Source organism: Neopelma chrysocephalum, unplaced genomic scaffold (assembly GCF_003984885.1).
Source record: "Neopelma chrysocephalum unplaced genomic scaffold, ASM398488v2 Primary Assembly neopelma1_45, whole genome shotgun sequence".
In the NCBI taxonomy this organism is placed as follows: domain Eukaryota; kingdom Metazoa; phylum Chordata; class Aves; order Passeriformes; family Pipridae; genus Neopelma; species Neopelma chrysocephalum.
The window spans coordinates 14,566,075-14,582,580 of record NW_020897704.1 but is presented as its reverse complement, the minus strand read 5'-3'; the positions used below and the strand labels follow the sequence as shown (position 1 = coordinate 14,582,580).

Genomic DNA, 16,506 nt, shown 5'->3' with positions numbered 1-16,506 from the left:
CAGTGCAGCCAGTGTATCAAGGAATTAACATTCCATAAGGGTGGATTTCCTTCAAGAGGTCTTTAGTTGCCCATCTCTTTTTGTTTGTGTGTGGAATGACCTCTGGCAGAAACGTTAGGTAGGCCAGATCTCCTGTCCCATCCTAGTAAGAACAGATATACAAAGTTACAGTGAAGCAGAACCCGAAATGTGGGTGGACTGGGTTTCATCCAGGATATATGGATGATATATGTATAGAACTAAAATCTTCTATGTTTAAAATTAACAAATAAACAAACAAAAATCCCCACTTTCTTCTTTCTTACACTGTTTTTTGCTGAATACAGGCTGATTTAGCTATGCACATTGTAACACATAAATAATGAACAGTATATCAGGAAAGACTTTTTTTTCTAAGAAAAAAAGGAAACAGAAAGAAAATTTGGGCACTTGGATTTTTTTTTTGTCAGGGAAAGCATGAATGACATGACATAAAAAGCTTTAAATTAGTTAAAGCAAAACATCGATTACATTTTCATCACTCAACAATTGTTTTGCTGCACTTCGTATCTTCTGTGATGCATGCACATCAGTTTGCATTGTAAATTCTGTAGGGTGTTGTTATAGTTTATCTGTGACTCCATCATCTCTGTTGATAGATGTTCTTAAACAAATCAAATTACATTTTCAGCTTGGTGTAGTCACGGAAGGAACAGCAAAATACAGATCCAGTTTTCCTGGAGGAAGAGCAGGAGAAAACTACAGAGTTGACTGTCACCTAACTCTATGCCTATGGCCTATATCTTTGTTGAAGTTGCTAAGAAATCAAGATCTTTACATGTGTATTTCATTCACAGATTTTCTGAGCCTTTAAAACTTCCTGTGAATGAAAATAAAGTTTCAGAACCTCACACGTAATATATATATTGGATGTCAAAGGTAAAAATAAAGGACAATGAAACTTTTATACAGTAGTAAAAGAAAGAAGGACAAGTGAAATGAATCACTTTCAGATTTTCCTATTTTTGCTAGAACAAAATCACCACTTACAGAAGAAACAAACAAACAAAGAAAAACCAAACAAAAAAAAAAAACCAACCAGTTTTTATCAAGTATTTTTTTTTCTACTGGGAAATTTCGTGGTCAAGGTTCTGGCCCATCCTCATCATGATGGTGTCCCTCGGACCTCTGAAGTGACAAAGTGGAATTCACTGCAGAGGAAATCAAGGACTTGCACATTTCCTTATCTTCTACCAAATATAAAAGCAGAATTGAAATAGATTCTCACAGTTCAAAATAATTAAAAAAATTCTCAAGCTTTATATTGAATTGCTATTTCACACACCTGTTCTTTGACTTACAAGCATGAGATTTTATTCTTTCATTCTAGAGAGTATTAAAGTATGATGATAGTTGTCAGACTTCCAATATTAAGGCTATTTACTTCCAGAAAGAAGTCACTTTACTTATTGAAATGGCTGAAGAGAAAAAGATATGACATTCAATAAATTATCATATAGATAATAACATTTTTATTGCATTTTATTGTGGTTATGCTGTTAACTTCTGTGGCAGCTAGCAGAGTCACTTCTACTTTTTGAAAATAAATTCATAATTGGAGTCTATAAAGCCTTTTTGGGCATATATTTTCCAGGTTGCACAATATTAGGGCAAAACTCAGTAATCAGCTAAAATAATTTAATGAAATTAATATGTTTTTTGATTTTTAATTAATTTTATTAAAAATAATAAATAAAATTTACTTTTTGCTAGGATTCTTTCATGACCTTTATTGGTAGCCTGATTAAAAAGGTGAAAATCACCTTCAATTTGATTGCTGAGAAGGTTTGAAAGACTGTTTCAACTCTGTTGTCCTAAGAAAGACTTTAATGTTTCACTGAAAGAAAAAAAGGACATTAAGAGCCTGGAAAGGCCTCCTGATTTAGAATTTAACTAGGGAGGAACAACTTCACATTGGAGAAACGCATGTAAAATATACTAATAGCAAGAACTCCCCAGAACTAGGGGTATCTCCTCTTAAAACAGCTTCTAAAATTTCTCAGTGAAAGATAACAGGCTACATTTTAGTCTTTTTTAAAAGTATTGTGGGGTCTCTGAGGTCTGGCACGTTCATTCTTTCACTTGTGTTAAGCAAAAGCACAATAACTGTTAAAGATGTTTAAATTTTAGGGGTTTGTTTAGCCTTTGAAAGCCCAGTAGAAATATTTGTATAGAATCTCTCAAACTAGCAATTAAAGCTTTTTTTCCTTCTCACTATGTAGTTTGATTTAAGCCTTGAAGTCTTTGCAGTTCAAATGCTGCAGCAGCCTGCAGAGGAACTGAGAAATGAAAGGCCCTGCAAACAGACTCAGGTAGTTCCATCCCTAAGCACTGACTTGCTGAATAGATGTCCAAAAAAAACCAGAGATTCCACCCAACAATGGACCACCCACATGTACAAAGTCAATATTTGTTCAGATTTAACTAAAGCACTTTTAACTGTACTGTCCAGTTTTACATTTGAGAATAAATAGGTTCTGACCAATTTAATTTGAGGTAAGAATAATGTGGACACATCTAGAGTTCAAGGAAAAACTGTCAGGCAGAAATGACCTATCTAAATTTAATTAGTACTCTCATTCTGTCTCACAGTACATTTGTGTCCATCAACAAAAATATTGCCAGATCCAATTATCACTAATTGGTAGTTAATTTGACTGGGAAATACAAGGCTAAGTATTTAGGGGCCAACCCTGAACTCATTAACATAGAGGACAAAAATATTAAAAATATTGGAAATGAGACAGAAAAGTAATGTAAATGTATCTCTGTATTGGCTCCAAGCAATTGGTTGTGGATCTGATGGGGTGAAGTAAGGGTTGCTGTGCTACTAACAGACCAGTCCAAAAACTGATGTACAGGAAATCGAAGACCTGGAGCATTGAAGCTAAGTGTGAAACTCCTAGGGAAATGGGTTAACAAAAGGAATTTACTTTGCTTGGCACTTAAAGCTTCCTTTAGTGACACAGGTTGTAAACCATTAAAAAAGAGATGCAGCTCCCATGGTATGTACAGGAAGCTTATAGACTTTGTGAAAGGGCGTTTTTCCCCAAAAAAGCTATTCCTTTTTGTATTTACAAAAGAAGCCACAAAATAATTGCAAATGGGCTGGACAGCGGCTTTGCACTGAGATAGATCTCTTTTCATTGTACAAGAAATGAATGTCTCTGTGTAACAAAGGGCATGGGTGATGTTTTATATTTCATTGCTCATTTTCCTTTTCCCTCTGGCAGAACTATTTAATTGGTGGTTAGTGGAACTCTCTGCACTTTAGAACTTCACTGCTTTTAATTCAAACAGATACCATGACTGCTCAGAACTACAGCTGGTTCTTCTATCTACAAATCTATTCTGTATTTCACTTCATATTGAATAACCATTTTCCCTTATGATCATGGACGTGAAAAAATTACCCATTGTTTCTGTGAAAGCTCCATTTGCTGCCCCGGCATGCTTTGTGCATTACCATGTTGACAGTGGACAAAATGCTTTTCTTGAAGGAAAAGAGACCTATGTCATTGGCTTTTGTTCTCTGGACACTACCGGTCTTTAGTATTTGGCCTGGAGTACATAATTTATAGTCATCAAAGAAGTAAAGGGAAAAGCAGTACATGGGCAGAAGTGAGGAGAAAGATTGTGAACCACAGAATCATAGAATGGTTTGGGCTGGAAGGGACCTTAAAGGTTTGTTTTCCGAACTTAGAATATGTTGCCATCTTCCCCCACTACATTTTGCACCTCACTTGATCTTTGCAATACATGCTAATTGCAAAGCAGTAGATCCCTTCTAACTGCTTACTTGAGGGGCCACACCCATCCAGCATCTGTGCACAATACAAATGAGATAAGACCAGCCTGTTTGTTCCACTGGGAGAAGCAGGAGGCATTATATGAAACTTTCAGACAACAGGCTGAACTGGAGGAAGGAGACAGGACTCATCATACAGCTGTGCTGGCTCTCGTGATTGCAGGTCTTTAGAAGGGCCTTGGGGTTACAGTTAAAGGTGCTGAGTCAGTTTATAAAGCAAAAACCATCAAGGCTCTTAAATAGGAGAGCATCACATGGGGCTCAGGTTATGTTTGAATGGCAAATGTTGTAAATTGAGTACTTGCCTGCAAATACAGGCTAAAGACACAGGGCAATGGGCCAAAGTAATTGCTTCCATACATTGATGCGAGTTTTTAAATTCATTGAAATTATCCTTTTTTAGTAACAAGAATAAATTTGACCAAGTATGTTAAACTGTGAAGAAGTGTCTAATGAAGCATCACTGGGCAGATTTGAAGTTTGGCCTCAATTAACATCATCTTTAATGATCTGGAAGGAGACAGTCAGAATGTTCATTAAATTTGCATAGGATACAAAGTTTGGTTTCAAATACCATTGAAGGTACAAAAACACAGAGGGGCAGAGAGAGGCTTCACTGAACAAAACCAGTAAATAAATAAAAAAGAAAAAACTAAAAAAAGAAAAAAGAAGAGATTCAGCTCAGTAAAATGCAGGTTGATAAAGGAAATGATTAATATTCTGAATTACAGTGTGGGAAGAAGTCAAGTAATGCTGAGAAAGATTTCAATAATAATAACAATAACAACAGAAACAAAAATATTAAAAAATCATGTTTACACTATTAGTGGGATCGCACCACTGATACATTTTTTTAAATAGAGACGCACATTATGTAGGATTCTGGAAATCTTAAAATATTGAGAAATTAGAAAGAAATCAAAGGAATTGCTACAAGTACATCTATAACATTAAGGGAGTGGATTTCGGAGCAGAGGTTTAAAAAATGTATACAAAGTACTAGAGGTAAAATATATTTTCAGGAAGGAGTTAAGGTGTTGGGAAGTGCTGTGGTGCACATGTGAAAATGACTGATGTGTGTTCAGGGTAACACCATGGGCTGACCGGAGCAAGGGGAGTGGAGTCACAACAGTAAAGATCCAAATTGAGCACAAGGAAAATATCTTGGAAGTAAAATGTGTTCACCCGGGAAGTAATTGCCTCAAGGGTGGTTGGGATTTACCATTTCTGTGTATTTTATTTTACCCCCGTACCTGGTAAGGTATTAAGGATGCTGCTGGACACAACTGCTGAGTTTTCGTGAGCTGTTGTTACTGGCAGGGGATGGATCTGGGCACACTTCCCTACAAGAGAGAACAGTAGAAGTGCCTTCAGCTGTAAAGACATGAGCAAACGATCCAGATCATTAATGAGGATGCTATTTTTGTTTATTTTTCTTTTTTTGGCAATATGAACCCCCAAAGTAAAGCTATTTGAATTTATTGCATCAGCTTCAAATTATAAGTGTTGTAATTTTTTTTTCATCTTCTTCTCTAGCATTGAGAATCTGGTAACTTTACTACATTTTACCCTGAATGAGGCAGGTATCTCAAAGGTGTGATGTGGTAAAAGACTGCTTTGCCTCAAGTATGCCTTTGTAGTGTCCAATTTTGCTCTTCCTTTTGAATAATCACTTTTATTGGAAAGAAGCAGGAAAGTACTTTTTTTTTTCAAGCTTGTTGAAATTAGAAATAAATGGTTCAGAAGAAAACCACCAGTGTTTCTTTTATTCCGGAGCAATTTCAGGATGATGGATATTTTTGCAAGAAATATTTCTTCATTAGTATCTTCTTTTGGTGATGGCTTCATCAGCCACTGTAGTGAATTTAGTGACTCTTTTTAATTTGTCTGCATGTTTCAGTTCAATTAATTTTCTTGTTAAGTTTTCAAGGTGAATGTGTGTAGGAAGGATTGATGTAAGTTAAAGATAAAATTCCTGCTTTAGATAGGTGGAATAAATTAGCAGATCAAACCAGCAGCTATTACTCACTATCTTCTAGGTTTTTAAAATAAAATTACTTTTTCTTTGCCATCATATGCTCCTTAAAGACTATAAATTGTTTTCTGACCTCTCTAAGCTGTAATTACTATATCAAGAATGAGAACTCTGGAGACCTTTATTTGTATAGGCACTCAACAACTGAGCCTCAGCAACATGTGGTACCAGTAGAAGGATAATTTCTGAGATACTTTAATTGATTCAACATTCTCATCAACTTAATCACTTTCACATAATCACAGTCACAGAATGGTTGGGGTTGGGAGAGACATATGGAAATCATCTAGTCCAACTCCTGCTAAAGCAGGTTCACCCAGAGCAGCTTGCACAGGGTTGTGTCCAGGTGAGTTTTTAATATCTCCAGAAAAAAAGACTCCACAAGCTCTCTGGGCAGCTTGTCACCCTGAGAGTAAAGAATTTTTTCCCTACGTTTAGGTTGAACTTCCTGTGTTTCAGTTTGTGCCCTTTGCCCCTTGTCCTATTGCAACCTGTGGCACCTCTGAAGAGTCTGGCCCCATCCTCTTGACACCCAGTCCTAAGATACCTATATATGCACTGATCAGATCCCCTCTGTCTCTTTGCCAGGTTACACAAGCCCAATTCCCTCAGCCTTTGCTCATGAGAGAGATTCTTCAGTCCTCTGATCAGCTTTATAGTCCTCTGCTGGATCCTCTACTTTCTTCTTTTTTGTGATTCATAAAAGTGAACAGATTGACTTGGTGAACCTAATACCAGCTCTCCAGTCATCCAGAAATGGAGATCATGATCCTGTATTCAGTTGCTGAAGGTGCACTAGAAGCAGATCAGCAGACTGAAGTTAACTGTTACCCTATGTACAATATCTGCAATTTAAAGGTTTTACTTCAGACTGGATCTAGTGTGTTTTTTTGGAGTCAATATGGCTTAATATAAATGTATTCCTCCAGGAGAAAAAGATGAAGTAGGAGAGTAGGAGGAACTCTGTCCAGAAAAGGAGGGTCTCCACACAGGTTGTAGAAGTTAAGGCAGTTCAACATTTGCTAGTTTGATAAAATATAGAACACTGGTATATATAACACAAGAAATATTTGTGTATTTCAGGCAATATATAAATATGGGACTAAGGTATGGGAAACTTCTACATTATATGATAGAATGGTGGTTTATGCACTGTATATGCATGATTTTTTTTATTAAAACAAAAAAAATGTGGTGGAAGATAATTGAAAGAGTGCAGAAAGTGGTAAATAAATGAACAATAAGCTTCTACAGCTGTGATGTTAAGGAGGACTCTACACATACTTCTGCTTCCCAACTTCTAATAATGATTTCTCCTCCTTACTGAGCTTCATGTACGGGGAGGTCCTCCTTCATCTCCCACTTTCTGGATGCTGGCAAGCTGCCACTCGTGGGCAGTGAAAATGTGCATTTATGTGTCAGTCCAGGAAGAGGGAATGCTGCAGCACTACCATTCCAGCTAACAAAAGGTGTCTGCACTGTGCAGTAGCTGTCTCCCTGCCTTTCCCCAGCCTCTTGCATTAGGTTTCTGGCATGTCAGCTCTGAGACTCTGTTGATGATACTTTGCATCCAGGTGTGTACTTCTCTCTTCATTTGCTCCCCTTCACCTCTTTTCAATCCTTTGCATGACTTAGGTGGTCCCTTCTGGCTTCAAACTCTGTAGCACAATAATGGAAAGGATTAGTATCAGTACAAAATCTGTACAAAGTGCTTTGCCTTTTGTTTACACAAGGTGCCTGTTTATCAGCATTTCTAAATACTCGTGCCCAGCTGTAACTGTGGACACACAAAGCATCTCAGCACAGAAACTACTTGAGGTCGACTCTGAAATGAAATCTAACATGACAACGAACTCTTTACAATAGTCACTCTATCAGTTACTATAGTCACTATATCAGTCACTTCACTGCTGTGAAGTCATGGTGATGTTCAGTGCAAGCACAGGGAGAAAAGTGTCTCCAGGAAAAGTTTATCAAATCTATCAGGAAAAGAAAGTGTGTATGTCAATAACAAAAGAGGCAGAAAAAAACCCCAAATAACACTGTGTCTATAATATAATTAGCCTGTGAGAATGCTAACACATTGACTTTATATTGGAAAAGCAGTCAGTGTTTTCATTCTAAATTCAAACCATTTTGAAATACCTTCTTTGTCTTTTCAATTTGTATTAATTTGCTTTTTTTCTTTAAAAATAAATATTTTGAGCTCACAGAAGTTAATAATCCAGAAAGTAGATCTTATACTTGTGATAACACTTCATCACACTTATCCTAGCAAACACGACTTAATGCTTGAATAAGATGGCTTCCACAGATATGTAGTGGATACTATCAAAAACAGTATTGAGTGGGCATTAGAAGACATGACTTCGTCACAATGGAAATTTCCTTTTACTCCATTTCTAAATGTATAACTTTGGCATTAATTACTTTGAAGTGAATACTTAAAAGATTCTCATTTTGCCAAGGAAATACTGTATTTAAACAAAACTGTTACTTAAGACAGGACATATCTGTTGTCTCCTAACTCTGTGAAGGTTGCTTATATAGTTTTCATAGTGAATAGTGTTATTACATATTTAAAAAACATATCTGTCACAAGCCGTCTAAGCTAGATCAGAGACAAAATGTGTTACATATTACAAGCCCAGTTCTTTCATGAGAAGAAGAGGTTTTAATCTGCAAATACAGCATAATACCTGTTCCCAGGCCAATTTCTCCTCTGCTCACTAAGGCAAATGCTGTAAATTGGTTTAAATAGGCAGTGGAATTGAAGTGACAAGAGTAATTTATACTACCTGAGGTTCTGTTCCCTCCTTTAAAAGATGAGACACTCTGTTACAGTCCTTGCAGACTGGTCTAATTGGGCAGGCTTGAGGGATGCTTAGGAAGCTTCCTGGGGTCCTGCAGCTCATTTTGCAGAGTGTGAGGGCAGGACAGCCCAGGTACCAGCTTACTTTCACCATGGTTTCCATAGCTTATTCCATTCTAGACTTCACGCAAGATTCAGACTGGTTTTGTTTCTACCCCCATATTATTAAATGTTGAATGTCCTCTTTGCACTCACAAGTTTCTTTAGTGCTCAGAAGTGTGTGAACAGTTTGAGATATAGCAGCATCTACCTCACATTCTTTTTATAGATAATGTTCACTGGTCCTGAAACATGTACAGTTTGCACAAACTGCTGCTAACAACATTTGATCCATGAGCTATGCTTGTAGCAAACTATACCTCACTCTCAAATAGGGTATACCAGAATGCAAAAAGAATGTAAGTTTATGTTGTTTTATATTACTCTCACTATTCAAGCACGTATTTTAGAGCAATGCCAGTTTTTCTACTGCAGAATTTTTAGTTGGGGAATGAACTGTGCACCAGGAAATTTAAAAGAAAAAAACAATTTGTTCTTTTTTTCTTTCTTGAAAGAGGAGCAGTGATGTGTCGCTTGATCACTCTTTCCTTCAGTGTCTTTCCCGTAAATTACATAGTTTCCCTTGCATGCCACATGCATCATTAAACATTCTGTATATCTCCCAATGCTTCTTCATCCTAACATGAAAGAAGCCAGTAATAAGATTAATCTTTGTCACTAATAATTGCTTGCATGGCTATAAGGGAGGAACATTATAGGTATACACGCCCAACAGAATTCAAAGGATAAACTGAGTGCTATTGAATTAAGAGCATCTATCAGTATACTCAGTTTTCTTATATCTCTTCATGTATTCCTGCAATGATGTTATATTCAGGATTTTAAATGATAATCCAAGGATCCAAACAATTGGTAGTTAACCATCTGCACTTGATACAAACAATAATAGCAAAGAGAAAGACAGACGTGGAACGATGGCTGTGTAATCACTACAAGGCTCTTCTTAGATTACCATTTTCACGACCTTAGCAATGTCTGTGAGGAATCAATGCTTTCTCTTCTGAGCTACCCCTAACTCTTAACTAGAACTGTGAGTTAGAGGAAGTGGTTGGCTGGGCTTGTCTGAGAACATCAGGATGCAATTGATCCTGTAAACAAGTACACCCTCGTTGTATGGTTGTACTCAAGGAGGAGGAGTTAGCATTCCTGGGTTGTGGAAACACATGCTGGAGGAATATCCTGCAACTGCCATGGAGACATTCTCCTTGCAATTCTGTTCTTCTGTGCTGCTGAATCCTTCCAGTTGTATGCCCTCTATGCGTTCTGTGTTGGTGACAGCCCACACTGCTTGCAAAACGCAAGATGGTTTAAAGAGGCAAGTGCTGTTCAGGGTAAGCAGGGGGATGTATTCTGGATTCCTTTTTCTTGCATTGCATGTATTTCTTTGTAAGTAGTATCCAAGAACGATGTAGGTACACATGAACAACACATGGTGCCACTCATATGTTAGCAATCAATTAACTGTTTTACTTCATTATGTGTTCCTAGGCATTAAAAAAGAATTAGAGCTTTGGCAGACAAATAAGTGGTGAATACTTTATAGTAACCTAGATAGGCAAGGGAAATGCTAATAAGCATTTTTACCTCTCTGCTCTCTTTCTGCATGGCTGATTTATCATTTTATACAGCACATTGCTATGCAGCTATCCTTTCTTTTCATGTTCCTGGATTCCACCTAATAAGCTCTGCCTTTGAGCTGGGCTTGTTAACACAAGCAGTGTGTAGCATTAATAGCTGCCAGTGTGTTCAGTTCATCCCTTAGCTTGGGCATGGCTGTTATAGACAGCATCTATTCTGCATTTGAGCCATGTTCTCTGATTGAAAGTCCCACAGCCTAGAAAAACAGATCTGAAAATAAAACCAGCTTCCTGATCTTGACTAGCCAGTGTCAAGGCTCCAGGTGCCACAGATGCAATTTTCAGTCCTCCTGATAAACCAAGGTGCTAAAACCGTGCGAGGTGTTGTCCTCAGCTGTTAGGGCTGAGCAGAGAGGGGTTCTCCAGTTCTTAAGTTTATGTTACATTTTAGGAATTCTCTAGGGTAAAAAATGAGGTAAAATATCATGTGTAAAAACGAGCATGTGGGGTTTATTTTCCCTTACATTTAAACTCCAAGGTAGCCAGCTGATAAGGAAATTTGAGCAAAACCAGTGAGTTTACAGTCTCTCAAGTATATTAAGTTTGTTTATTTGGTGAAATAGTTTGAGAATATAGGTATGTATAAAACCCTTTTTTATTATTTAAGTATCTCATTTGGCATTTACAGCCAAGAACTAATGCTAAAGGGAGTTTACTAGATTTCAGAAAAACACCCTAATTTTGTCTATTTTCTGCTAAGAAAAATAGCTTGAAAGGGAAAGATATAAAGTGAAATGATAGGGCACTGTCCACAAAAGTGCACAGTGTGAGTTTTCTCTCATGTTGAGGAAAGGTGGAGCTTGGCTCCATGTTCTGTGTAAGTGCTTAACTCCTAGTACCAAGCAATGCTGACTGTTTAGAAGGAGTGGGAAGGATACCACTGTGCCTTTTCCCAGGCCTGGACTTACTTGTTAGAGATCCTCTGGGAATGCAAATGGGTTAAAATACTTGCAAGGACAATGAGGAATTATTTAGTGTCTGGATTTTACTAGGGTTTACAAGTAAAGTCAGTGTCAAGCTACTTACCATTGCCGAAAGCAAGGTATTTCCTAGTATGTTCAGAAGCTAAACTTGAAGAGCATCTCAATTTCATATGTCTCCAAAAGCAAAGTGTCAACAAAAAATAGATTTCAGGAGACTGAGGCTTCATTTCAGTACTTTGCTGGGTACTCCCCTTTTCATTGACTCTGTTTACTTCTCTATTAAATTTGACGATTAGTATCTACGTCATGAAGGGTTTCCAAGCACAAAGTAATTAAATCTGAAAAGTGTGTTGAGACATTCAGATAGAAAGTGCTGTCTAACTGCACTGGTATAATTATACACTGCATCCAAGTACCAAAGGAAAGTGGAACACGAAAGAACAGCTAAATTTATCCTAGAAAATGGGTTCAGCAGTTCAGCATTCAGATTTAGATCAGTAGAGCAGCCTCACTGCTGTTTAAAGCCACGTAATCAACTAATTTTGGCTGATGTACTATCAGTTGAAGTGCCTTTTAATATATGTTGGTTTAGTTCTTAATTTAGAGGAGTTTTAGCATACAATTAACATATAGTTTTGCTTTAAAAATGTTTTCTGGATAAAATATTTATTGTTTGATTTTAATTCATAAGTATTTTTCTTCTAATGTTTACAATGCATACATAGATCACAGCATTGCTAAAGTATGTGTAGGATATTGATAGGAACAATTTTGCACAAATTCTTCACACTGCAAATGAAAACTCAGAAAAAAGAAAGTCCACGTGATGGTGGATGAAGTGGCTGACTGGGCTACAGGTACAATATTTAATCCCTTGGCCTTTTTCACCACCAAGGTGTAAAACAAATGCCAGTGTAATCTGCCAGTAATGTAATCTGTTGGCTTGTAAAACAACTAATGTGTTACTCCCCAAATTCTGATAGTAGTGCTTGTGCAAATTAAGATTTTATAGCTCACACTCCTGCATTTGCAATGAACTGTGTTAGCAGATGGAGATGTTGCTTGTGTTTTTCATGATGCCTTAACTTAAGGGTCCAGTAGCTTTTACAACTGTTCTGCTTTTTTTTTTTTTTTTTTTTTTAAAGTACAGGAATCCCTTTAGTTAAAGAGATAATATAGGTATCCCTTTAGTTAAAGAGATAATATAGGTATGTATCTGGAATTTATCCTAATGTTGCAGGTGTGCTGTAGCATTGTGCACATGGCAGTTCTGCAGAGAACCTTTGACTTAAAAACAATTATAAAAGCAACCACCCAGCCCTGTCCACAGAAACGCATCCAGTTGCAAATTTTCAGTTAGGGTCAATTGAGCTAACTATATTGCCAGCAGATGGTAATTTGTACAAAATGGTTTTGCAATTGGCTCAGTTAGGTAAAAGTATGAATATCATGTTTTTCCAACTCTTTTTCACAGCAGAAGCAGGCAGAAGGTCTGTCTTTAGCTGGTGGCTCTGGGTCTTGTTGGGTGCTGGGTGACAGTGCAAAGAGTTGTGCCAGACTACACTGGGGGACAATACTTCAGCCAAGTCTGAGTGTCCAGCCTGGGAAAGAAATGAAGTAATGTACACAAACGGTGCTGCCCAGGATGCTGTCCTGCTGTGGGCTTACAGGGGTAAAAGTCATCCCAATGTGCAACATTAAACTCACCGTGTTCTCAGTGCTACTGCTTAAAATGCAAATACTCTTCATTGCTTGATGTGATTATTAAAAAAATCTATAAATTTAATAACAGTAAGAGTATAATTCATACATTGATGATGTTCAGAATTCTTATTATGGTCTTAAATCCCAATGGGACAAGTGTATTTGGGTGATGTAGTGGTTGTTGAGTTTTAAGTGCTAAAATAAATGCTGCAATTATTGCTGAGTAATGAAAGGGATGACTGGATAAGTTTTACTCTATCACTGGTCTATGCTTGTTGTATGAGGGATAAACACAGAAAAGTGCTACTGCTGCTTATTCACGATGCAGAAATCAGAACTTTCTTTTTCTACCAGATGCAGAGAAATCAGGGATAAATCTTGAAATGCTTACCTAAAAATTGATGTCAAGTAAAATCTGCACTGAGACTCCAATAGTAATAAAAACTCCTAGAGAAGAGAAAAATTCACAAAAGATGAGTAATAAAATTGAAAATAAAATTATCATAGGATTTTTAAGTTGGTGTTTCTTAATGGAATTGGTACTTGAGGATTTTCAGTTTTATATATAAAAAAGGAAATGATTCTAAATTTTATTTTCACTCATAGTATCATTCATGTAATAAATTGTATTATCATTCTATATTAAAAGTTAATGTATAAAATTGAAAATTACATTTTGCTTTTCAAGATAAAGGCATTACAGCTGAATTGTTCTGTTTGAGGGAAAAGTTCTAACTGACACTATTTATGTGAGCAACTTGCAAACCATATTTCAATTACAGCACATTGGTATGTGTAATGAATATGTATTTCAAAAATCAAATACATAGCAATGATTTAGCTTGATTTCACTGCTTATGGAGTGACTGTATGCATATACGATACTTTGCTAATGTTACTGTCCACATTTTCTTGTTTATTTTTTTATTAGAGGATTTTCTTAGCCATTTGAATAGCTCCATTTTTGACCTTTGTTTCTCCCTCTCCAGTAGAAGTTTCCAGGCTGTTTTTACATTTCCCTCCAGTGTCAGAGCTGGCCCTCTTCTAGCTGTGACAGTGTGAGGATGGGGGGTTTTGGCCGCAGATTTTCATAGAATGGTTTGAGTTGGACGGAACTTTAAGGATTGGACACTTTCCGCTAGACCAGGTTGCTCAGAGCCCCATCCAACCTAGCCTTGAACACATCCAGGGATGAGTCACCCACAACAGCTGAGCAACCTGTTTCAGTGCCTCACCAGCTTCACAGTGATGTTTTGCTGAAACACCCTGCGCCAGAGGTGTTATTTTAGCTTTAAACACTGCTTAACGCAGAAATTTTGGGTTGAAGGAACACTGAGAGACTTTATGGCTCATTTCGGTTCCATCAGTGAGAGAAAAGACGGCAACCCCGCTCCTCGGCCCAGGGGCATGCCGGGGCCGGGACAGGGCATGGACGTTAAGTTCTTGCTCTGGTCTGGCTCTGAGTTGGTGGTCACTATTTTTATTATAACCATCATCACTATTTTATTATAATTATAATTATATTTACTTCTTATTATTTTCTTATTCTGTTTTTGTGGGGTTTAGGCCGTTTTCCGGCCCGGGCGCGGCGCCGCCCGCGGGCTGTGCCGGCAGGTGGCGCTGGCGGAGCGCGGGCGGCGCCGGCCCCGCGTTGCCCGTCCCGGAGCCCCCCATCCCTTGCTTTGCTTCCCAGAGCTGCATTCCCGGAGTGAACGAGTCCCCTGCACCAAGGGCAGGTCAGAAATTAAATGTAGGGGCTTTCCCTGGAGGAGCAGCCGGTGCGAGGCGCCGGTCCCTGGTGTGTGCGGTACCCACCGGCCTCTGCCAAGAGCGCTGGAGCCCGAAGGATCCCGGCTGCGGCTGCTGCGCGTTATCATAAAATGAAGGCGTTTGCCCAGCTGCATAAAATATCAGATCATGATGTACAAGGGAAGAGTAAACTAGTGTCATTGGGAACAACGGGAAGTTGTCTCAGGGTACTGTTCGAGTCTGGCTTTAGTCGGAGTTTGCGCTTTTTTTTGTTTTGTTTTGTTGGGAAGGAGGAAGTTTGATTTCAGGCACTGAAACTGAGCCGATTGTCAGTCACCCACAGAAAGTTTGGACAAGTTTCAGGTTTGCAATAAACACATGAGTCTGTGAACCATCAGTGGTAGCTGGTGAATGGTAGTGGAATGCGCAGCTATGAGTAATGTAACCTGGATACAAAATGTAGAGGGGAATAATAATAAAAAGACTGTAGTCAAAGCTCTACAAAACTCCTGTAAGAATCCTGCAGAAGAAATGACAATTCGATGTAGTAAAGATCAAAGCAGTGGGAGGAGAACTAGGAAAGGATATTATCAGAGAAAGCGAGAAAAAAAAGTATTCTCCGGAGACCCTTTGTGCTGAAAGTGGTGTGTTTGAAAGATGAAGTCTGAAGATGATTCTTGAGATTGGCTAATAAGAGATTTTTAGAAGAATTAATGATTTTATTGTGAGTATATTGCAAGGAGCAAATCTGATTACAGCTGGCTGGTCACCTCATTAATGAACTGTACTTAGCACATATGATATATTTATTTCCTTTCTATATTCAAAACTGAGCATCCAGAAGCTTTAATGCTTCTTTCCTGCAGCCCACATCCTTGATAAATGTGGCAAGGTTAGACAAGGAGATATTTATTCATAAGTGTCAGAGACAGTTAGGAAACTAGAGAATTCTTACGATGTTATTGCCAGTTACTGACCCTGAAAAGATTGACATATGATAACACTGTGAGACAGCCAGGTTGGGAGTTACTCTGGTTTGAGGTCATGCCTCTCTGCTGGTGAGAGACGACTCTTACTGTAGCTTTGTCCTCCAGAGTGAGAGTCATTTCTTCCTCTGGGCTTTGATTTCTTTCTTTAGGTATGGATATGTATTTCCAGGTGTGAGCCTTTCTAGCTAAGAAATTTCTGAAACCAGTACTTTGATCCAAAAATATGTTATGGAGAAAAAGCTATGAAGAAAGAAACTCTTCAGAAAGTATATTTCTATTGTTTTATTTGACTACAACTTGAAAATCAGGACAGAATAGTTCTAAGCATATAAAGTCCTTGCATCTGAAAACTAGGGATATTAAACCTGCCGGTCATGTCTCCCAAAGCGGTTGTTACCATTTCATAAATTGTCATGAAATTCCAAATTTTGGATTTCTTCTACATATTTATGATCCACACTATGTGTGTGGTACAGCCATGAAATGATTGTTCAGCTCTTGAAATCATTTGTTTTCTGGTTCATGTAGTAAGAGGTGTTTGGCCTTCACTATGAGTGAACTTGCAATCTAACTTCTCACATAAATTGAAAAAAAAAAAGGACTGTGTCTCAAAAATAAGCCTTTTCCTGGGAAATTGGTAAGAGCTTGGAGTGGAAGGTTTTATATTTTAGTGAGATGAGTCAGAAACAT

The 16,506-nt window shown here is 37.8% G+C and overlaps 1 protein-coding gene and 1 long non-coding RNA gene across 4 annotated transcripts in view; one reads left to right on the top strand and one right to left on the bottom strand.

Annotated features, from left to right (window-relative positions):
• The window catches only part of CACNA2D1 (calcium voltage-gated channel auxiliary subunit alpha2delta 1), a 383,935-nt gene that overhangs the window by 111,828 nt on the left and 255,601 nt on the right, over nt 1–16,506 (top strand). The window lies entirely within an intron of this gene.
• Nucleotides 431–14,938, bottom strand: LOC113965687. The gene is made up of 5 exons (XR_003533602.1): nt 14,894–14,938; nt 13,470–13,525; nt 5,101–5,190; nt 1,325–1,457; nt 431–716 (listed from the first exon to the last, which is right to left on the bottom strand). It is a non-coding gene; the product is annotated as an uncharacterized LOC113965687 (long non-coding RNA).